Raw genomic sequence first — 21,953 nt, 5'->3', positions numbered from 1 at the left:
CTGTGCCTACCGCATTTTGAAAAATGCGAGTGATACCTATTTATAAAATAAAATCAACCAAGGAAAAGTACGAACGTAGCAACACTATATTTAGTTAATACACTGGTATCTTGTATTTCTTTTGTCCAGGTATACTTATAAATGCCTAGAGGGATTTCACCACCTCAGGATGGAGAGACTGAATGCTTCTGAGGGAATTAGGATGGTGGAATATTGGTGGTACCAGTGAAGGGGGAGAGATGTTTGAAAATACTATGTTTGCTCGTTCTTGGGTTCCAATAAAGAAGAAACAGGGCACAGGAGTAGGAAAGACTAGTGGCAATAGTGATGAAGGGACCTTCTTATCATGCTGGCAATGTTAATCACCCAGGTGTAGGATGCCATACACTGAGGCGGAAGATCGCAAGTCAGAGTGGCCGGCAGGCACAACTTCCTGGCACACCAGAGGCAGGTCTTCAATACCCACTGGTTTCCCCACCAGGCTGCATAAGCGAACCTGAGCCACAGGGAGTTGGTCAAATCCTCCTGACAGTGTGGAGAAACCAACAGGCAAAACGTGGGAGGGAAAGTGATGAGACCCCACACTTTTCACCAGTGGTCACAATGAGCTATGAAGTAACAGCTTCTCAACCTGTGCTGTTTCCTGTTGGATGCACATAATCCATTTGCATTGCAGACAATTGTAGGATGTGGTTTACAGTAAGGTGCAAAGTACCTTATGGCAAAAAACACTCAGAAATTTATGTGTGGATTTAAAGTCATTCCAGTCCTAGAACGTTGTGCTTTTTAGAGACGCCATTGCTGTTTTCCCTTTGTAATATCAAAGCAGTAATATCTTCTCTGGAGGCCTGTTGGGTGAATTTCATGGAATCAAGTTAAGTAGGTGCCGGAAGCATTGCCGTTTTCCCGCCATAGCCCTGCCACCCACTGAAAAATGTTTGATGAGATTACTTAATGATTTCCAATTGAGTTGTATTTCCAAATATCATGATTTCCATTTTCATGTAGTTGGTATGGAGCTTTGTGAGTGTGTGCTTCTTTTATTACGGATGACGTTCAGCTCCTTTTTATTTGCCTCCTAGTTATAATAGTAAAACCCTACTCCTCTACTCGGAGGAGTCCCTACCACCCATATCATCACTTTCCTGCCCAGCACTCTTCATGCTCATTCATATAAAGCGTTCGACATTGTGTAAATGAATCTTGGAAGGCAAAAGCTACTGAATTTAGCGAATTTGTGGAGGCATTCCCACAAATCAGCCAGGTGAAGTTTCACACAACCGAAGACTGCACAACTCCTATAAGGCAGCACTATGCTGCAAACCCAGACGGCCACTCTTCTCACCCCTCGTCCGTTTGCTGTTCTGGGTAATGAGGTTCAAAAGTCACCTAGGCAACTGCAAAAATAGCTGAAATGGAGAAAGGGCTTCAGGCTGGTGACCAGCAGAGGTCCACCTGACCCCCGTAAGCTGCTGAACAAGAAGGGCTGCCAGAAATGTCCCCCTAGGGAATTTGGTGGAGACGAAGACCTGCTCACTGGACAAGGGTTCCTCCCAGGATACGCCCGAGCGGAAGAAGCGGGCTCTGAGCCACTCCCTTTCACCCTCCGCTACCCCGCCCTGGGCTGGTGAAGGTGCGCGTAAGGATGTGGACTACTGAGCCCTGAAGAAATAAGTCCTTCCCCTTTGACCCCATGGAGGATTGCCTGTGAGGATCTTAAACGAGTCTACCCGTGTCTAGACACGGGAGTAGGTCTGTCCGGCACCGCACCTCCCCCAAGGAGGAGAAGAGTGAGGAGAAAGGAAACTCAAGTCTGACCATTGTGTCCTGGGAGAGAAGAGGAGGATCTCATCTCTCATCTGTCCAAGGAAGGCAAGGAGACTTTCTCTCATCTTTCCAAGCAAGGCCAGGAGACTTTTTATCATTAGGAAACAAAAAGAATCTAGAAGGAATGAAAGCAGCCCGTAAGGTGAATTCCTAAGGACTGCCCATTGAAACTGACAAAATTGCCCTTGTTTGATGAGAGGAATGAACAGAGCACTGAGGTGGTGAACAAGGATCTGGTGAGACTTTCCCAGCATGTTTCTACCAAAGCTTTATCTAAGCTTCTCAGAACACTCTCCTAAAAAGCAGATGTTTGGCCCTTCAGAAAGTCAGCAAGCAAAATGCCTTGAGTGTCCCAAAACACTGATGCCATGATGTTGCCTCCTGACTGGCCTCCTTTTCCTTTGACTGGACCACTGCCACCTCTTGGTAGCCACCGCTTTGATGATGCCATGCCTTCGAGATCATATTGGTAAAGCCATGTTCCAACTTGCGGTTACAATCTGTCAGAGGGATGCGTCAGGATCGTGATCCCTCCTGTTTAAAATTTCCAGTGATAGCTCTCGTCGTAACTGCAGCTGAACTGGGCACAGTGGTATTCACCGCCACTGCAGGATTCATCTTCCACATCTTCCCACCTCTTCTTGAAACAAGCTATACATTCGTAAAGAGTTCATTTCTTTGGGGTAGTGTCCTTATAAGCTTTTCTTAAAACATCAATGATTTCTTCATTCTTCCACCCAAGTTTCACCATAAATTTGATGTTTGCTCTTGCTGCAATTTTCGTGGAATTCATGTTGCTGTGATACGAGTCCTTTTCAGTGGATGTCTCATCCTTCTCAGTGCCTCAAACTAGATCTAGTTCAGAAAGGTGCTAAGAAGTTAGGACAAGTTTATTTGAGTGCAAACCAGTGGAAATCCATGCATAGTTCCTTCAGCAGGTGCATTTTGTATGAACCTTTTGAAGACCCCCTGGGTTGAACATTGCCCGAGTCCTGGGAGAGAAGTGGGTGCGGTCCACTTCCTGTCCTCAATTTGCCCGCAGCGGAGGAGGGAACAGAGCAGGGAAAGGCAACCCCAGAGAGATCCTGCCCTCCAGCATGCAGCAGACTGCTGGCCCAGTCCCGGCTCCATGGGGTGCTGTGTGGGCCCAAGCAAGTTGACCAACCTCCCTGAACCTTCATTTAATCCTAGGTAGCCCAATTCCAGTAGCCATTATAGGACTGCCCTGCACGGACAGTTAATTAACTCAGGAAAAGCAACCTAGCTCCAAGGTTAGCAACAGGGAGTTCCAGATGATTCCACTAGCGCACCCCCTGAGGCATTCCCAAGCTGGAGTCTGGTGGAAGATGAGGCTCAGTGTGATTGGATTGAAGCAGCAACCTATCAAGGAGAAGTCCCACCCACTCTGCCCTGGGCGTCTATAAAGGCGACGCGTGGCGGCCGCGGCACTCATTGAAGCCGCCAGTTGGGAGAGGAGCAGAGCCAGGCCGGTGCTCCCGAAGGCAGCAAGATGTTGCGAGCCACAGCTCCCTGCTGGTTCCCACCTGGGTACCCAGAAGCTAAGAAGGTGGCCGAGGAGGCGGCCCTGGAGGCAAGCCGCCAGCTGGGAGCGGAGCAGAGCCAGGCCGGTGCTCCCGAAGGCAGCAAGATGTTGCGAGCCACAGCTCCCTGCTGGTTCCCACCTGGATTCCCAGAAGCTAAGAAGGTGGCCGAGGAGGCGGCCCTCGAGGCTCCAGAATTCCCACTGCCCTCTCATCAGCCTGCCCAGAGCTTCGGGCTCCGGGTGCCCCAGATGCACAACCAGGCCTCAGCATTTGTGGACATCCAGGCGGAGCCCCAGAACAGGGGTCCGGCGGTGCCCCCAGCGTGGCCCAAGATGGGGACGGAGGCGTGCTACTTCCCTGCGCAGAGGGGATCGGCCTGCTGCTTGCCAGCCGCCCCAAGGCTGACAGAGAGGCCCTCGGGAGTCCGCATCGCAGCCCCCAGGAAGAGGAAGACGATCGCCCAGTCTTCCAGGCCTTGCTTGGTCACAGGTTACACAGATGCCAAGAGAACCCGGGTGGCCAGCAGCAGCCAGCGCTCCAGTGGCTCCAAGGTCGGCAGACAGCCAGGGAAGACGCGCAACAGGTCAGGGATGGCATGCAAGACCACCACCACCATCAGCTCTAAGCGAATCGTCCGTCGTCCATCCTTACCGAGTTTGAAGAAACCCATTCTCCTCCGAAGGTCTGGGTGCCAAGTCCCCACCGTCATCCGCCGAGGCTATCTCCAACTGTTCACCGAAGAGTGTCTCAAGTTCTGCGCCTCCAAGCAGGAGGCCGAGGAGAAGGCGCTGAACGAGGAGAAGGTGGCCTACGACTGCAGCCCCAACAAGAACAGGTACCTGAACGTGGTCCTGAACACCCTCAAGAGACTCAAGGGCCTGACCCCCAGCTCCATGCCCGGCCTCAGCAGGGCCGCCCTGTACAGCCGCCTCCAGGAGTTCCTGCTCACCCAGGACCAGCTCAAGGAGAACGGCTACCCCTTCCCGCACCCCGAGCGGCCCGGAGGCGCCGTCCTCTTCACTGGCCAGGGGAAGGAGCCCGGCGACTCCTCCTGCAGGGTCTGCTGCCGTTGTGGCACCGAGTACCTGGTGTCCTCCTCGGGCCGCTGTGTACGCGACCAGTTGTGTTATTATCACTGGGGGCGGGTCCGCTCGAGCCAGGTGGCTGGAGGCCGGGTTAGCCAGTACACCTGCTGTGCAGCTGCTCCTGGCTCTGTGGGCTGCCAGGTGGCAAAGCAGCACGTGCGGGACGGCCGCAAGGAGAGCCTCGATGGCTTCGTGGAGACCTTCAAGAAAGAGTTGTCCAGAGACGCTTATCCAGGAATCTACGCCTTGGACTGTGAGATGTGCTACACCACGCATGGCCTAGAGCTGACCCGCGTCACCGTGGTGGACGCCGACATGCGAGTGGTGTACGACACCTTCGTCAAGCCCGACAACGAGATCGTGGACTACAACACCAGGTTTTCCGGAGTCACCGAGGCCGACGTGGCCAAGACGAGCATCACCTTGCCCCAAGTCCAAGCCATCCTGCTGAGCTTTTTCAGCGCCCGAACCATCCTCATCGGGCACAGCCTGGAGAGCGATCTGCTGGCCCTGAAGCTCATCCACAGCACCGTGGTGGACACGGCCGTGCTCTTCCCGCACTACCTGGGTTTCCCCTACAAGCGCTCCCTCAGGAATCTCGCGGCCGACTACCTGGGACAGATCATCCAGGACAGCCAGGACGGCCACAACTCCAGCGAGGACGCAAACGCCTGCCTGCAGCTGGTGATGTGGAAGGTCCGACAGCGCGCCCAGATCCAGCCACGCCACCGGTCCGCCTCTCCCGCCGCCCTGGCCTGTCCTTAGCCCCAGGCCTCTTCCAAAACCGCCATCAGTCCCGAGAGCTCACCCTGTCCACCTCGCCGCAAAGCGAACGAAACTGGAGCAGCCGGCGGCAGGAGAGGGCAAAAAGCCAAGAGTAACCCCAACCCCCCACTCCCAGTCCCCCGGAATCCCCGCCGCTGCCCCTCGGGCCTGTCCCCATCAATAATAATGGATTCTATACGTGGGATGGTTTTAAAGTATGTGGAAAAATTCTTTGATGGATTTTCCTTGGAAAAGTGAAACCTAAATCCACTCCGTTTGGATGTGGGACTATTTACAGTTGTTGCTTACTAAACATAAACTACGTTTAGGCTGATATTTCAGACAATGAGACCTTTGAGTGCCCGTAGGGGGAAGATCTCGGTTGCTGAGTGCAGGGAAGGAGGATGTCAGTCCATCATATATACTCTCTGTGCCTACCGCATTTTGAAAAATGCGAGTGATACCTATTTATAAAATAAAATCAACCAAGGAAAAGTACGAACGTAGCAACACTATATTTAGTTAATACACTGGTATCTTGTATTTCTTTTGTCCAGGTATACTTATAAATGCCTAGAGGGATTTCACCACCTCAGGATGGAGAGACTGAATGCTTCTGAGGGAATTAGGATGGTGGAATATTGGTGGTACCAGTGAAGGGGGAGAGATGTTTGAAAATACTATGTTTGCTCGTTCTTGGGTTCCGATAAAGAAGAAACAGGGCACAGGAGTAGGAAAGACTAGTGGCAATAGTGATGAAGGGACCTTCTTATCATGCTGGCAATGTTAATCACCCAGGTGTAGGATGCCATACACTGAGGCGGAAGATCGCAAGTCAGAGTGGCCGGCAGGCACAACTTCCTGGCACACCAGAGGCAGGTCTTCAATACCCACTGGTTTCCCCACCAGGCTGCATAAGCGAACCTGAGCCACAGGGAGTTGGTCAAATCCTCCTGACAGTGTGGAGAAACCAACAGGCAAAACGTGGGAGGGAAAGTGATGAGACCCCACACTTTTCACCAGTGGTCACAATGAGCTATGAAGTAAGAGCTTCTCAACCTGTGCTGTTTCCTGTTGGATGCACATAATCCATTTGCATTGCAGACAATTTTAGGATGTGGTTTACAGTAAGGTGCAAAGTACCTTATGGCAAAAAACACTCAGAAATTTATGTGTGGATTTAAAGTCATTCCAGTCCTAGAACGTTGTGCTTTTTAGAGACGCCATTGCTGTTTTCCCTTTGTAATATCAAAGCAGTAATATCTTCTCTGGAGGCCTGTTGGGTGAATTTCATGGAATCAAGTTAAGTAGGTGCCGGAAGCATTGCCGTTTTCCCGCCATAGCCCTGCCACCCACTGAAAAATGTTTGATGAGATTACTTAATGATTTCCAATTGAGTTGTATTTCCAAATATCATGATTTCCATTTTCATGTAGTTGGTATGGAGCTTTGTGAGTGTGTGCTTCTTTTATTACGGATGACGTTCAGCTCCTTTTTATTTGCCTCCTAGTTATAATAGTAAAACCCTACTCCTCTACTCGGAGGAGTCCCTACCACCCATATCATCACTTTCCTGCCCAGCACTCTTCATGCTCATTCATATAAAGCGTTCGACATTGTGTAAATGAATCTTGGAAGGCAAAAGCTACTGAATTTAGCGAATTTGTGGAGGCATTCCCACAAATCAGCCAGGTGAAGTTTCACACAACCGAAGACTGCACAACTCCTATAAGGCAGCACTATGCTGCAAACCCAGACGGCCACTCTTCTCACCCCTCGTCCGTTTGCTGTTCTGGGTAATGAGGTTCAAAAGTCACCTAGGCAACTGCAAAAATAGCTGAAATGGAGAAAGGGCTTCAGGCTGGTGACCAGCAGAGGTCCACCTGACCCCCGTAAGCTGCTGAACAAGAAGGGCTGCCAGAAATGTCCCCCTAGGGAATTTGGTGGAGACGAAGACCTGCTCACTGGACAAGGGTTCCTCCCAGGATACGCCCGAGCGGAAGAAGCGGGCTCTGAGCCACTCCCTTTCACCCTCCGCTACCCCGCCCTGGGCTGGTGAAGGTGCGCGTAAGGATGTGGACTACTGAGCCCTGAAGAAATAAGTCCTTCCCCTTTGACCCCATGGAGGATTGCCTGTGAGGATCTTAAACGAGTCTACCCGTGTCTAGACACGGGAGTAGGTCTGTCCGGCACCGCACCTCCCCCAAGGAGGAGAAGAGTGAGGAGAAAGGAAACTCAAGTCTGACCATTGTGTCCTGGGAGAGAAGAGGAGGATCTCATCTCTCATCTGTCCAAGGAAGGCAAGGAGACTTTCTCTCATCTTTCCAAGCAAGGCCAGGAGACTTTTTATCATTAGGAAACAAAAAGAATCTAGAAGGAATGAAAGCAGCCCGTAAGGTGAATTCCTAAGGACTGCCCATTGAAACTGACAAAATTGCCCTTGTTTGATGAGAGGAATGAACAGAGCACTGAGGTGGTGAACAAGGATCTGGTGAGACTTTCCCAGCATGTTTCTACCAAAGCTTTATCTAAGCTTCTCAGAACACTCTCCTAAAAAGCAGATGTTTGGCCCTTCAGAAAGTCAGCAAGCAAAATGCCTTGAGTGTCCCAAAACACTGATGCCATGATGTTGCCTCCTGACTGGCCTCCTTTTCCTTTGACTGGACCACTGCCACCTCTTGGTAGCCACCGCTTTGATGATGCCATGCCTTCGAGATCATATTGGTAAAGCCATGTTCCAACTTGCGGTTACAATCTGTCAGAGGGATGCGTCAGGATCGTGATCCCTCCTGTTTAAAATTTCCAGTGATAGCTCTCGTCGTAACTGCAGCTGAACTGGGCACAGTGGTATTCACCGCCACTGCAGGATTCATCTTCCACATCTTCCCACCTCTTCTTGAAACAAGCTATACATTCGTAAAGAGTTCATTTCTTTGGGGTAGTGTCCTTATAAGCTTTTCTTAAAACATCAATGATTTCTTCATTCTTCCACCCAAGTTTCACCATAAATTTGATGTTTGCTCTTGCTGCAATTTTCGTGGAATTCATGTTGCTGTGATACGAGTCCTTTTCAGTGGATGTCTCATCCTTCTCAGTGCCTCAAACTAGATCTAGTTCAGAAAGGTGCTAAGAAGTTAGGACAAGTTTATTTGAGTGCAAACCAGTGGAAATCCATGCATAGTTCCTTCAGCAGGTGCATTTTGTATGAACCTTTTGAAGACCCCCTGGGTTGAACATTGCCCGAGTCCTGGGAGAGAAGTGGGTGCGGTCCACTTCCTGTCCTCAATTTGCCCGCAGCGGAGGAGGGAACAGAGCAGGGAAAGGCAACCCCAGAGAGATCCTGCCCTCCAGCATGCAGCAGACTGCTGGCCCAGTCCCGGCTCCATGGGGTGCTGTGTGGGCCCAAGCAAGTTGACCAACCTCCCTGAACCTTCATTTAATCCTAGGTAGCCCAATTCCAGTAGCCATTATAGGACTGCCCTGCACGGACAGTTAATTAACTCAGGAAAAGCAACCTAGCTCCAAGGTTAGCAACAGGGAGTTCCAGATGATTCCACTAGCGCACCCCCTGAGGCATTCCCAAGCTGGAGTCTGGTGGAAGATGAGGCTCAGTGTGATTGGATTGAAGCAGCAACCTATCAAGGAGAAGTCCCACCCACTCTGCCCTGGGCGTCTATAAAGGCGACGCGTGGCGGCCGCGGCACTCATTGAAGCCGCCAGTTGGGAGAGGAGCAGAGCCAGGCCGGTGCTCCCGAAGGCAGCAAGATGTTGCGAGCCACAGCTCCCTGCTGGTTCCCACCTGGGTACCCAGAAGCTAAGAAGGTGGCCGAGGAGGCGGCCCTGGAGGCAAGCCGCCAGCTGGGAGCGGAGCAGAGCCAGGCCGGTGCTCCCGAAGGCAGCAAGATGTTGCGAGCCACAGCTCCCTGCTGGTTCCCACCTGGATTCCCAGAAGCTAAGAAGGTGGCCGAGGAGGCGGCCCTCGAGGCTCCAGAATTCCCACTGCCCTCTCATCAGCCTGCCCAGAGCTTCGGGCTCCGGGTGCCCCAGATGCACAACCAGGCCTCAGCATTTGTGGACATCCAGGCGGAGCCCCAGAACAGGGGTCCGGCGGTGCCCCCAGCGTGGCCCAAGATGGGGACGGAGGCGTGCTACTTCCCTGCGCAGAGGGGATCGGCCTGCTGCTTGCCAGCCGCCCCAAGGCTGACAGAGAGGCCCTCGGGAGTCCGCATCGCAGCCCCCAGGAAGAGGAAGACGATCGCCCAGTCTTCCAGGCCTTGCTTGGTCACAGGTTACACAGATGCCAAGAGAACCCGGGTGGCCAGCAGCAGCCAGCGCTCCAGTGGCTCCAAGGTCGGCAGACAGCCAGGGAAGACGCGCAACAGGTCAGGGATGGCATGCAAGACCACCACCACCATCAGCTCTAAGCGAATCGTCCGTCGTCCATCCTTACCGAGTTTGAAGAAACCCATTCTCCTCCGAAGGTCTGGGTGCCAAGTCCCCACCGTCATCCGCCGAGGCTATCTCCAACTGTTCACCGAAGAGTGTCTCAAGTTCTGCGCCTCCAAGCAGGAGGCCGAGGAGAAGGCGCTGAACGAGGAGAAGGTGGCCTACGACTGCAGCCCCAACAAGAACAGGTACCTGAACGTGGTCCTGAACACCCTCAAGAGACTCAAGGGCCTGACCCCCAGCTCCATGCCCGGCCTCAGCAGGGCCGCCCTGTACAGCCGCCTCCAGGAGTTCCTGCTCACCCAGGACCAGCTCAAGGAGAACGGCTACCCCTTCCCGCACCCCGAGCGGCCCGGAGGCGCCGTCCTCTTCACTGGCCAGGGGAAGGAGCCCGGCGACTCCTCCTGCAGGGTCTGCTGCCGTTGTGGCACCGAGTACCTGGTGTCCTCCTCGGGCCGCTGTGTACGCGACCAGTTGTGTTATTATCACTGGGGGCGGGTCCGCTCGAGCCAGGTGGCTGGAGGCCGGGTTAGCCAGTACACCTGCTGTGCAGCTGCTCCTGGCTCTGTGGGCTGCCAGGTGGCAAAGCAGCACGTGCGGGACGGCCGCAAGGAGAGCCTCGATGGCTTCGTGGAGACCTTCAAGAAAGAGTTGTCCAGAGACGCTTATCCAGGAATCTACGCCTTGGACTGTGAGATGTGCTACACCACGCATGGCCTAGAGCTGACCCGCGTCACCGTGGTGGACGCCGACATGCGAGTGGTGTACGACACCTTCGTCAAGCCCGACAACGAGATCGTGGACTACAACACCAGGTTTTCCGGAGTCACCGAGGCCGACGTGGCCAAGACGAGCATCACCTTGCCCCAAGTCCAAGCCATCCTGCTGAGCTTTTTCAGCGCCCGAACCATCCTCATCGGGCACAGCCTGGAGAGCGATCTGCTGGCCCTGAAGCTCATCCACAGCACCGTGGTGGACACGGCCGTGCTCTTCCCGCACTACCTGGGTTTCCCCTACAAGCGCTCCCTCAGGAATCTCGCGGCCGACTACCTGGGACAGATCATCCAGGACAGCCAGGACGGCCACAACTCCAGCGAGGACGCAAACGCCTGCCTGCAGCTGGTGATGTGGAAGGTCCGACAGCGCGCCCAGATCCAGCCACGCCACCGGTCCGCCTCTCCCGCCGCCCTGGCCTGTCCTTAGCCCCAGGCCTCTTCCAAAACCGCCATCAGTCCCGAGAGCTCACCCTGTCCACCTCGCCGCAAAGCGAACGAAACTGGAGCAGCCGGCGGCAGGAGAGGGCAAAAAGCCAAGAGTAACCCCAACCCCCCACTCCCAGTCCCCCGGAATCCCCGCCGCTGCCCCTCGGGCCTGTCCCCATCAATAATAATGGATTCTATACGTGGGATGGTTTTAAAGTATGTGGAAAAATTCTTTGATGGATTTTCCTTGGAAAAGTGAAACCTAAATCCACTCCGTTTGGATGTGGGACTATTTACAGTTGTTGCTTACTAAACATAAACTACGTTTAGGCTGATATTTCAGACAATGAGACCTTTGAGTGCCCGTAGGGGGAAGATCTCGGTTGCTGAGTGCAGGGAAGGAGGATGTCAGTCCATCATATATACTCTCTGTGCCTACCGCATTTTGAAAAATGCGAGTGATACCTATTTATAAAATAAAATCAACCAAGGAAAAGTACGAACGTAGCAACACTATATTTAGTTAATACACTGGTATCTTGTATTTCTTTTGTCCAGGTATACTTATAAATGCCTAGAGGGATTTCACCACCTCAGGATGGAGAGACTGAATGCTTCTGAGGGAATTAGGATGGTGGAATATTGGTGGTACCAGTGAAGGGGGAGAGATGTTTGAAAATACTATGTTTGCTCGTTCTTGGGTTCCAATAAAGAAGAAACAGGGCACAGGAGTAGGAAAGACTAGTGGCAATAGTGATGAAGGGACCTTCTTATCATGCTGGCAATGTTAATCACCCAGGTGTAGGATGCCATACACTGAGGCGGAAGATCGCAAGTCAGAGTGGCCGGCAGGCACAACTTCCTGGCACACCAGAGGCAGGTCTTCAATACCCACTGGTTTCCCCACCAGGCTGCATAAGCGAACCTGAGCCACAGGGAGTTGGTCAAATCCTCCTGACAGTGTGGAGAAACCAACAGGCAAAACGTGGGAGGGAAAGTGATGAGACCCCACACTTTTCACCAGTGGTCACAATGAGCTATGAAGTAAGAGCTTCTCAACCTGTGCTGTTTCCTGTTGGATGCACATAATCCATTTGCATTGCAGACAATTTTAGGATGTGGTTTACAGTAAGGTGCAAAGTACCTTATGGCAAAAAACACTCAGAAATTTATGTGTGGATTTAAAGTCATTCCAGTCCTAGAACGTTGTGCTTTTTAGAGACGCCATTGCTGTTTTCCCTTTGTAATATCAAAGCAGTAATATCTTCTCTGGAGGCCTGTTGGGTGAATTTCATGGAATCAAGTTAAGTAGGTGCCGGAAGCATTGCCGTTTTCCCGCCATAGCCCTGCCACCCACTGAAAAATGTTTGATGAGATTACTTAATGATTTCCAATTGAGTTGTATTTCCAAATATCATGATTTCCATTTTCATGTAGTTGGTATGGAGCTTTGTGAGTGTGTGCTTCTTTTATTACGGATGACGTTCAGCTCCTTTTTATTTGCCTCCTAGTTATAATAGTAAAACCCTACTCCTCTACTCGGAGGAGTCCCTACCACCCATATCATCACTTTCCTGCCCAGCACTCTTCATGCTCATTCATATAAAGCGTTCGACATTGTGTAAATGAATCTTGGAAGGCAAAAGCTACTGAATTTAGCGAATTTGTGGAGGCATTCCCACAAATCAGCCAGGTGAAGTTTCACACAACCGAAGACTGCACAACTCCTATAAGGCAGCACTATGCTGCAAACCCAGACGGCCACTCTTCTCACCCCTCGTCCGTTTGCTGTTCTGGGTAATGAGGTTCAAAAGTCACCTAGGCAACTGCAAAAATAGCTGAAATGGAGAAAGGGCTTCAGGCTGGTGACCAGCAGAGGTCCACCTGACCCCCGTAAGCTGCTGAACAAGAAGGGCTGCCAGAAATGTCCCCCTAGGGAATTTGGTGGAGACGAAGACCTGCTCACTGGACAAGGGTTCCTCCCAGGATACGCCCGAGCGGAAGAAGCGGGCTCTGAGCCACTCCCTTTCACCCTCCGCTACCCCGCCCTGGGCTGGTGAAGGTGCGCGTAAGGATGTGGACTACTGAGCCCTGAAGAAATAAGTCCTTCCCCTTTGACCCCATGGAGGATTGCCTGTGAGGATCTTAAACGAGTCTACCCGTGTCTAGACACGGGAGTAGGTCTGTCCGGCACCGCACCTCCCCCAAGGAGGAGAAGAGTGAGGAGAAAGGAAACTCAAGTCTGACCATTGTGTCCTGGGAGAGAAGAGGAGGATCTCATCTCTCATCTGTCCAAGGAAGGCAAGGAGACTTTCTCTCATCTTTCCAAGCAAGGCCAGGAGACTTTTTATCATTAGGAAACAAAAAGAATCTAGAAGGAATGAAAGCAGCCCGTAAGGTGAATTCCTAAGGACTGCCCATTGAAACTGACAAAATTGCCCTTGTTTGATGAGAGGAATGAACAGAGCACTGAGGTGGTGAACAAGGATCTGGTGAGACTTTCCCAGCATGTTTCTACCAAAGCTTTATCTAAGCTTCTCAGAACACTCTCCTAAAAAGCAGATGTTTGGCCCTTCAGAAAGTCAGCAAGCAAAATGCCTTGAGTGTCCCAAAACACTGATGCCATGATGTTGCCTCCTGACTGGCCTCCTTTTCCTTTGACTGGACCACTGCCACCTCTTGGTAGCCACCGCTTTGATGATGCCATGCCTTCGAGATCATATTGGTAAAGCCATGTTCCAACTTGCGGTTACAATCTGTCAGAGGGATGCGTCAGGATCGTGATCCCTCCTGTTTAAAATTTCCAGTGATAGCTCTCGTCGTAACTGCAGCTGAACTGGGCACAGTGGTATTCACCGCCACTGCAGGATTCATCTTCCACATCTTCCCACCTCTTCTTGAAACAAGCTATACATTCGTAAAGAGTTCATTTCTTTGGGGTAGTGTCCTTATAAGCTTTTCTTAAAACATCAATGATTTCTTCATTCTTCCACCCAAGTTTCACCATAAATTTGATGTTTGCTCTTGCTGCAATTTTCGTGGAATTCATGTTGCTGTGATACGAGTCCTTTTCAGTGGATGTCTCATCCTTCTCAGTGCCTCAAACTAGATCTAGTTCAGAAAGGTGCTAAGAAGTTAGGACAAGTTTATTTGAGTGCAAACCAGTGGAAATCCATGCATAGTTCCTTCAGCAGGTGCATTTTGTATGAACCTTTTGAAGACCCCCTGGGTTGAACATTGCCCGAGTCCTGGGAGAGAAGTGGGTGCGGTCCACTTCCTGTCCTCAATTTGCCCGCAGCGGAGGAGGGAACAGAGCAGGGAAAGGCAACCCCAGAGAGATCCTGCCCTCCAGCATGCAGCAGACTGCTGGCCCAGTCCCGGCTCCATGGGGTGCTGTGTGGGCCCAAGCAAGTTGACCAACCTCCCTGAACCTTCATTTAATCCTAGGTAGCCCAATTCCAGTAGCCATTATAGGACTGCCCTGCACGGACAGTTAATTAACTCAGGAAAAGCAACCTAGCTCCAAGGTTAGCAACAGGGAGTTCCAGATGATTCCACTAGCGCACCCCCTGAGGCATTCCCAAGCTGGAGTCTGGTGGAAGATGAGGCTCAGTGTGATTGGATTGAAGCAGCAACCTATCAAGGAGAAGTCCCACCCACTCTGCCCTGGGCGTCTATAAAGGCGACGCGTGGCGGCCGCGGCACTCATTGAAGCCGCCAGTTGGGAGAGGAGCAGAGCCAGGCCGGTGTTCCCGAAGGCAGCAAGATGTTGCGAGCCACAGCTCCCTGCTGGTTCCCACCTGGGTACCCAGAAGCTAAGAAGGTGGCCGAGGAGGCGGCCCTGGAGGCAAGCCGCCAGCTGGGAGCGGAGCAGAGCCAGGCCGGTGCTCCCGAAGGCAGCAAGATGTTGCGAGCCACAGCTCCCTGCTGGTTCCCACCTGGGTACCCAGAAGCTAAGAAGGTGGCCGAGGAGGCGGCCCTGGAGGCAAGCCGCCAGCTGGGAGCGGAGCAGAGCCAGGCCGGTGCTCCCGAAGGCAGCAAGATGTTGCGAGCCACAGCTCCCTGCTGGTTCCCACCTGGATTCCCAGAAGCTAAGAAGGTGGCCGAGGAGGCGGCCCTCGAGGCTCCAGAATTCCCACTGCCCTCTCATCAGCCTGCCCAGAGCTTCGGGCTCCGGGTGCCCCAGATGCACAACCAGGCCTCAGCATTTGTGGACATCCAGGCGGAGCCCCAGAACAGGGGTCCGGCGGTGCCCCCAGCGTGGCCCAAGATGGGGACGGAGGCGTGCTACTTCCCTGCGCAGAGGGGATCGGCCTGCTGCTTGCCAGCCGCCCCAAGGCTGACAGAGAGGCCCTCGGGAGTCCGCATCGCAGCCCCCAGGAAGAGGAAGACGATCGCCCAGTCTTCCAGGCCTTGCTTGGTCACAGGTTACACAGATGCCAAGAGAACCCGGGTGGCCAGCAGCAGCCAGCGCTCCAGTGGCTCCAAGGTCGGCAGACAGCCAGGGAAGACGCGCAACAGGTCAGGGATGGCATGCAAGACCACCACCACCATCAGCTCTAAGCGAATCGTCCGTCGTCCATCCTTACCGAGTTTGAAGAAACCCATTCTCCTCCGAAGGTCTGGGTGCCAAGTCCCCACCGTCATCCGCCGAGGCTATCTCCAACTGTTCACCGAAGAGTGTCTCAAGTTCTGCGCCTCCAAGCAGGAGGCCGAGGAGAAGGCGCTGAACGAGGAGAAGGTGGCCTACGACTGCAGCCCCAACAAGAACAGGTACCTGAACGTGGTCCTGAACACCCTCAAGAGACTCAAGGGCCTGACCCCCAGCTCCATGCCCGGCCTCAGCAGGGCCGCCCTGTACAGCCGCCTCCAGGAGTTCCTGCTCACCCAGGACCAGCTCAAGGAGAACGGCTACCCCTTCCCGCACCCCGAGCGGCCCGGAGGCGCCGTCCTCTTCACTGGCCAGGGGAAGGAGCCCGGCGACTCCTCCTGCAGGGTCTGCTGCCGTTGTGGCACCGAGTACCTGGTGTCCTCCTCGGGCCGCTGTGTACGCGACCAGTTGTGTTATTATCACTGGGGGCGGGTCCGCTCGAGCCAGGTGGCTGGAGGCCGGGTTAGCCAGTACACCTGCTGTGCAGCTGCTCCTGGCTCTGTGGGCTGCCAGGTGGCAAAGCAGCACGTGCGGGACGGCCGCAAGGAGAGCCTCGATGGCTTCGTGGAGACCTTCAAGAAAGAGTTGTCCAGAGACGCTTATCCAGGAATCTACGCCTTGGACTGTGAGATGTGCTACACCACGCATGGCCTAGAGCTGACCCGCGTCACCGTGGTGGACGCCGACATGCGAGTGGTGTACGACACCTTCGTCAAGCCCGACAACGAGATCGTGGACTACAACACCAGGTTTTCCGGAGTCACCGAGGCCGACGTGGCCAAGACGAGCATCACCTTGCCCCAAGTCCAAGCCATCCTGCTGAGCTTTTTCAGCGCCCAAACCATCCTCATCGGGCACAGCCTGGAGAGCGATCTGCTGGCCCTGAAGCTCATCCACAGCACCGTGGTGGACACGGCCGTGCTCTTCCCGCACTACCTGGGTTTCCCCTACAAGCGCTCCCTCAGGAATCTCGCGGCCGACTACCTGGGACAGATCATCCAGGACAGCCAGGACGGCCACAACTCCAGCGAGGACGCAAACGCCTGCCTGCAGCTGGTGATGTGGAAGGTCCGACAGCGCGCCCAGATCCAGCCACGCCACCGGTCCGCCTCTCCCGCCGCCCTGGCCTGTCCTTAGCCCCAGGCCTCTTCCAAAACCGCCATCAGTCCCGAGAGCTCACCCTGTCCACCTCGCCGCAAAGCGAACGAAACTGGAGCAGCCGGCGGCAGGAGAGGGCAAAAAGCCAAGAGTAACCCCAACCCCCCACTCCCAGTCCCCCGGAATCCCCGCCGCTGCCCCTCGGGCCTGTCCCCATCAATAATAATGGATTCTATACGTGGGATGGTTTTAAAGTATGTGGAAAAATTCTTTGATGGATTTTCCTTGGAAAAGTGAAACCTAAATCCGCTCCGTTTGGATGTGGGACTATTTACAGTTGTTGCTTACTAAACATAAACTACGTTTAGGCTGATATTTCAGACAATGAGACCTTTGAGTGCCCGTAGGGGGAAGATCTCGGTTGCTGAGTGCAGGGAAGGAGGATGTCAGTCCATCATATATACTCTCTGTGCCTACCGAATTTTGAAAAATGCGAGTGATACCTATTTATAAAATAAAATCAACCAAGGAAAAGTACGAACGTAGTAACACTATATTTAGTTAATACACTGGTATCTTGTATTTCTTTTGTCCAGGTATACTTATAAATGCCTAGAGGGATTTCACCACCTCAGGATGGAGAGACTGAATGCTTCTGAGGGAATTAGGATGGTGGAATATTGGTGGTACCAGTGAAGGGGGAGAGATGTTTGAAAATACTATGTTTGCTCGTTCTTGGGTTCCAATAAAGAAGAAACAGGGCACAGGAGTAGGAAAGACTAGTGGCAATAGTGATGAAGGGACCTTCTTATCATGCTGGCAATGTTAATCACCCAGGTGTAGGATGCCATACACTGAGGCGGAAGATCGCAAGTCAGAGTGGCCGGCAGGCACAACTTCCTGGCACACCAGAGGCAGGTCTTCAATACACACTGGTTTCCCCACCAGGCTGCATAAGCGAACCTGAGCCACAGGGAGTTGGTCAAATCCTCCTGACAGTGTGGAGAAACCAACAGGCAAAACGTGGGAGGGAAAGTGATGAGACCCCACACTTTTCACCAGTGGTCACAATGAGCTATGAAGTAAGAGCTTCTCAACCTGTGCTGTTTCCTGTTGGATGCACATAATCCATTTGCATTGCAGACAATTTTAGGATGTGGTTTACAGTAAGGTGCAAAGTACCTTATGGCAAAAAACACTCAGAAATTTATGTGTGGATTTAAAGTCATTCCAGTCCTAGAACGTTGTGCTTTTTAGAGACGCCATTGCTGTTTTCCCTTTGTAATATCAAAGCAGTAATATCTTCTCTGGAGGCCTGTTGGGTGAATTTCATGGAATCAAGTTAAGTAGGTGCCGGAAGCATTGCCGTTTTCCCGCCATAGCCCTGCCACCCACTGAAAAATGTTTGATGAGATTACTTAATGATTTCCAATTGAGTTGTATTTCCAAATATCATGATTTCCATTTTCATGTAGTTGGTATGGAGCTTTGTGAGTGTGTGCTTCTTTTATTACGGATGACGTTCAGCTCCTTTTTATTTGCCTCCTAGTTATAATAGTAAAACCCTACTCCTCTACTCGGAGGAGTCCCTACCACCCATATCATCACTTTCCTGCCCAGCACTCTTCATGCTCATTCATATAAAGCGTTCGACATTGTGTAAATGAATCTTGGAAGGCAAAAGCTACTGAATTTAGCGAATTTGTGGAGGCATTCCCACAAATCAGCCAGGTGAAGTTTCACACAACCGAAGACTGCACAACTCCTATAAGGCAGCACTATGCTGCAAACCCAGACGGCCACTCTTCTCACCCCTCGTCCGTTTGCTGTTCTGGGTAATGAGGTTCAAAAGTCACCTAGGCAACTGCAAAAATAGCTGAAATGGAGAAAGGGCTTCAGGCTGGTGACCAGCAGAGGTCCACCTGACCCCCGTAAGCTGCTGAACAAGAAGGGCTGCCAGAAATGTCCCCCTAGGGAATTTGGTGGAGACGAAGACCTGCTCACTGGACAAGGGTTCCTCCCAGGATACGCCCGAGCGGAAGAAGCGGGCTCTGAGCCACTCCCTTTCACCCTCCGCTACCCCGCCCTGGGCTGGTGAAGGTGCGCGTAAGGATGTGGACTACTGAGCCCTGAAGAAATAAGTCCTTCCCCTTTGACCCCATGGAGGATTGCCTGTGAGGATCTTAAACGAGTCTACCCGTGTCTAGACACGGGAGTAGGTCTGTCCGGCACCGCACCTCCCCCAAGGAGGAGAAGAGTGAGGAGAAAGGAAACTCAAGTCTGACCATTGTGTCCTGGGAGAGAAGAGGAGGATCTCATCTCTCATCTGTCCAAGGAAGGCAAGGAGACTTTCTCTCATCTTTCCAAGCAAGGCCAGGAGACTTTTTATCATTAGGAAACAAAAAGAATCTAGAAGGAATGAAAGCAGCCCGTAAGGTGAATTCCTAAGGACTGCCCATTGAAACTGACAAAATTGCCCTTGTTTGATGAGAGGAATGAACAGAGCACTGAGGTGGTGAACAAGGATCTGGTGAGACTTTCCCAGCATGTTTCTACCAAAGCTTTATCTAAGCTTCTCAGAACACTCTCCTAAAAAGCAGATGTTTGGCCCTTCAGAAAGTCAGCAAGCAAAATGCCTTGAGTGTCCCAAAACACTGATGCCATGATGTTGCCTCCTGACTGGCCTCCTTTTCCTTTGACTGGACCACTGCCACCTCTTGGTAGCCACCGCTTTGATGATGCCATGCCTTCGAGATCATATTGGTAAAGCCATGTTCCAACTTGCGGTTACAATCTGTCAGAGGGATGCGTCAGGATCGTGATCCCTCCTGTTTAAAATTTCCAGTGATAGCTCTCGTCGTAACTGCAGCTGAACTGGGCACAGTGGTATTCACCGCCACTGCAGGATTCATCTTCCACATCTTCCCACCTCTTCTTGAAACAAGCTATACATTCGTAAAGAGTTCATTTCTTTGGGGTAGTGTCCTTATAAGCTTTTCTTAAAACATCAATGATTTCTTCATTCTTCCACCCAAGTTTCACCATAAATTTGATGTTTGCTCTTGCTGCAATTTTCGTGGAATTCATGTTGCTGTGATACGAGTCCTTTTCAGTGGATGTCTCATCCTTCTCAGTGCCTCAAACTAGATCTAGTTCAGAAAGGTGCTAAGAAGTTAGGACAAGTTTATTTGAGTGCAAACCAGTGGAAATCCATGCATAGTTCCTTCAGCAGGTGCATTTTGTATGAACCTTTTGAAGACCCCCTGGGTTGAACATTGCCCGAGTCCTGGGAGAGAAGTGGGTGCGGTCCACTTCCTGTCCTCAATTTGCCCGCAGCGGAGGAGGGAACAGAGCAGGGAAAGGCAACCCCAGAGAGATCCTGCCCTCCAGCATGCAGCAGACTGCTGGCCCAGTCCCGGCTCCATGGGGTGCTGTGTGGGCCCAAGCAAGTTGACCAACCTCCCTGAACCTTCATTTAATCCTAGGTAGCCCAATTCCAGTAGCCATTATAGGACTGCCCTGCACGGACAGTTAATTAACTCAGGAAAAGCAACCTAGCTCCAAGGTTAGCAACAGGGAGTTCCAGATGATTCCACTAGCGCACCCCCTGAGGCATTCCCAAGCTGGAGTCTGGTGGAAGATGAGGCTCAGTGTGATTGGATTGAAGCAGCAACCTATCAAGGAGAAGTCCCACCCACTCTGCCCTGGGCGTCTATAAAGGCGACGCGTGGCGGCCGCGGCACTCATTGAAGCCGCCAGTTGGGAGAGGAGCAGAGCCAGGCCGGTGCTCCCGAAGGCAGCAAGATGTTGCGAGCCACAGCTCCCTGCTGGTTCCCACCTGGGTACCCAGAAGCTAAGAAGGTGGCCGAGGAGGCGGCCCTGGAGGCAAGCCGCCAGCTGGGAGCGGAGCAGAGCCAGGCCGGTGCTCCCGAAGGCAGCAAGATGTTGCGAGCCACAGCTCCCTGCTGGTTCCCACCTGGATTCCCAGAAGCTAAGAAGGTGGCCGAGGAGGCGGCCCTCGAGGCTCCAGAATTCCCACTGCCCTCTCATCAGCCTGCCCAGAGCTTCGGGCTCCGGGTGCCCCAGATGCACAACCAGGCCTCAGCATTTGTGGACATCCAGGCGGAGCCCCAGAACAGGGGTCCGGCGGTGCCCCCAGCGTGGCCCAAGATGGGGACGGAGGCGTGCTACTTCCCTGCGCAGAGGGGATCGGCCTGCTGCTTGCCAGCCGCCCCAAGGCTGACAGAGAGGCCCTCGGGAGTCCGCATCGCAGCCCCCAGGAAGAGGAAGACGATCGCCCAGTCTTCCAGGCCTTGCTTGGTCACAGGTTACACAGATGCCAAGAGAACCCGGGTGGCCAGCAGCAGCCAGCGCTCCAGTGGCTCCAAGGTCGGCAGACAGCCAGGGAAGACGCGCAACAGGTCAGGGATGGCATGCAAGACCACCACCACCATCAGCTCTAAGCGAATCGTCCGTCGTCCATCCTTACCGAGTTTGAAGAAACCCATTCTCCTCCGAAGGTCTGGGTGCCAAGTCCCCACCGTCATCCGCCGAGGCTATCTCCAACTGTTCACCGAAGAGTGTCTCAAGTTCTGCGCCTCCAAGCAGGAGGCCGAGGAGAAGGCGCTGAACGAGGAGAAGGTGGCCTACGACTGCAGCCCCAACAAGAACAGGTACCTGAACGTGGTCCTGAACACCCTCAAGAGACTCAAGGGCCTGACCCCCAGCTCCATGCCCGGCCTCAGCAGGGCCGCCCTGTACAGCCGCCTCCAGGAGTTCCTGCTCACCCAGGACCAGCTCAAGGAGAACGGCTACCCCTTCCCGCACCCCGAGCGGCCCGGAGGCGCCGTCCTCTTCACTGGCCAGGGGAAGGAGCCCGGCGACTCCTCCTGCAGGGTCTGCTGCCGTTGTGGCACCGAGTACCTGGTGTCCTCCTCGGGCCGCTGTGTACGCGACCAGTTGTGTTATTATCACTGGGGGCGGGTCCGCTCGAGCCAGGTGGCTGGAGGCCGGGTTAGCCAGTACACCTGCTGTGCAGCTGCTCCTGGCTCTGTGGGCTGCCAGGTGGCAAAGCAGCACGTGCGGGACGGCCGCAAGGAGAGCCTCGATGGCTTCGTGGAGACCTTCAAGAAAGAGTTGTCCAGAGACGCTTATCCAGGAATCTACGCCTTGGACTGTGAGATGTGCTACACCACGCATGGCCTAGAGCTGACCCGCGTCACCGTGGTGGACGCCGACATGCGAGTGGTGTACGACACCTTCGTCAAGCCCGACAACGAGATCGTGGACTACAACACCAGGTTTTCCGGAGTCACCGAGGCCGACGTGGCCAAGA

Source organism: Gorilla gorilla, chromosome 7, assembly GCF_029281585.2.
Source record: "Gorilla gorilla gorilla isolate KB3781 chromosome 7, NHGRI_mGorGor1-v2.1_pri, whole genome shotgun sequence".
Lineage (NCBI taxonomy): Eukaryota > Metazoa > Chordata > Mammalia > Primates > Hominidae > Gorilla > Gorilla gorilla.
This window is presented reverse-complemented; position numbering follows the sequence as displayed.